This window comes from Spinacia oleracea, chromosome 2 (assembly GCF_020520425.1).
Source record: "Spinacia oleracea cultivar Varoflay chromosome 2, BTI_SOV_V1, whole genome shotgun sequence".
In the NCBI taxonomy this organism is placed as follows: domain Eukaryota; kingdom Viridiplantae; phylum Streptophyta; class Magnoliopsida; order Caryophyllales; family Amaranthaceae; genus Spinacia; species Spinacia oleracea.
Window position 1 is genome coordinate 7573808 of NC_079488.1, and position 2181 is coordinate 7575988.

General features: G+C 40.8%; 1 non-coding gene across 1 annotated transcript; it reads left to right on the forward strand.

Moving 5' to 3' along the window:
* Positions 1 to 689: 689 nt before the first annotated feature.
* Positions 690 to 795, forward strand: LOC130468336 (small nucleolar RNA R71). Its single transcript, XR_008928727.1, has one exon. It is a non-coding gene; the product is annotated as a small nucleolar RNA R71 (small nucleolar RNA).
* The last annotated feature ends 1386 nt before the right edge of the window (positions 796 to 2181 follow it).

Consider the following 2181-nt stretch of genomic DNA (forward strand, 5'->3'; position numbering starts at 1 on the left):
CACCCATGTTAGGCTCTGGAGTAGCACTGCTCTGAGGGGGTTGTTGATATCCTTGATGCGGGGGCCTATTAAACCCCGGGGGAGCATTATGTGAGGCTCCTTGTTGAAATGGAGGCCTAGCAACATGTGGTTGAGGTGGATGGAACTGTGGTTGCGACCATTGTTGCTGGGGTTGAGGATTCTGAACATTGTTGCCCCGATATGAGAAATTTGGATGATTCCTCCAACCCGGATTAAATGAATTGGAGTATGGGTCATTGGGTTGTCTCTGTTGAAAAGCATTCACTTGCTCCAATTGCGTAGTATCCTGTAAACTATAAGAGCACTCATGACCAAAGTGACCTTGGATTCCACATACTTCGCAGTAAGAAGTTGTCACTGGAGCTACACTAGACATAGCATTAATACTCATTGGGGGAGTACTAGACTGAGGAGCCTTCAAAGAATTGATCTTCAGGTTCAAGGCTGCCACTTGTGAGGACAATAGAGCATAAGCATCGACATCCAATTTTCCCTTCTTAGATGTGGATCTGGTGGTGCTGTAATGGTTGGCAGCTAAATTGGCAAGAAAATCATAACCTGCATCCACTTCTTTGTCAAGAAAAACACCCCCAGCAGCAGAATCAACCGTGTTCTTTGTTTCATCTTGCAAACCATGGTAGAAAATCTGAACCAAGAACCATTTTTCAATGTTGTGATGCGGACACGACCGCTGCAAAGCCTTAAATCTATCCCAGGCTTCTCGAAGTGATTCACCAGGTTCTTGAGTGAATGTAGTCAGCTTATGCCTTATTTCAGCAGTCTTGGTGGGTGGAAAGAATTCTTCTAGAAAGGCCTGTGAAATAGCACTCCACTCTGTCTCCTTGACATCATTCAACCATGTTTGAGCCTTATCACGAAGGCTAAAACCAAACAACATGACTTTCAATTGGTCTTGAGTGACCCCTTGATGCTTGATAGTACCACACAGTTGGTTGAACCTCTGCAAATGGTTGGTGGGTTCCTCAGATGGATGGCCACCAAATTGACTTTGTGAGACCATGGAGATTAGAGCGGGCTTGATCTCAAAGTTGACTGCATCAATAGTTGGCATTGTGAGCCCAGTCGGAACACTATTCGAGGAAGGAACCCCATATGATTTCAGGGATTTAGACATCGTGTGACTCGGTGGAGTCTGTGAGTCTTGGGACCCTGACTGCTTCTTCTTTTTCTGTTGCTTTTTTAGTTGACGAAGGGTCTTTCCAAGATCGGGATCGGGAGGAACCAAGGTACCCGTTCTGGCAGACCTGGGCATAAACAACAACGAAAGAAAACGCAGTGAGATTTGCCTCAATTGGAACTGAGAGTTCCAATGAGACAATGGAAACAGTTCAAATAATCAAACTAAAACTAATAGAATCTAGCCGTCTCCCCGGCAACGGCGCCAAAAACTTGATGAATTAAAAAGTGATACCGCAAGTGCACGGTGTCTGTTGTTAGCAGATACTTAGCAAATACGGGTCGATCCCACAGGGAGACAAGTTCTATTAGTTTTTGCCCAATTATACGAACTATTTCAATAACGAAAGTTGATTTTGGATATTATTAACTAATGAAGCTAAAGCAACAATGTAAATGTGAACTTATCAATGAATTAAAAGGTCTAGGGCGTCTGTTCGGTTCACCATGCTTATACCAATCCAAGAACACAAATCAATCCATAAATGAATAAACTAAGCCGAGTAATTAAAGTACATGTTAATCCTACGGTCGGGTCTTAACACTTTCAATTCAACATATGCAGTACGGTCGCTAACATAATCAGAATTGCCGATTGCACTAAGCCTCTAAAAATACGATCTTTCGATTCTAATTCCTATTAGCTAGATAATCAATTCATGAAACTGGCCGATAACATGAATCAACAATTAAAACAAATCAATCGGAATACTCAAGCAATAATCTATAAATTAACGAACTTTATGCATAATAATCATGGTATAAACATGGCTTCCCTTACTTAGCCCTAGAGTACGACTACTCGCTCATAATTGAATTAATAAACATGATAGAAATAATAAACATGAATTTCATAATCAAAGGAAAAATTAAACTAAGGAACGAAAACAATAATAATAAATTAAAGCAAAAGAAATTATGAAAAATACCTCTATATTGATTTATTGAATGGAATGAACTAGG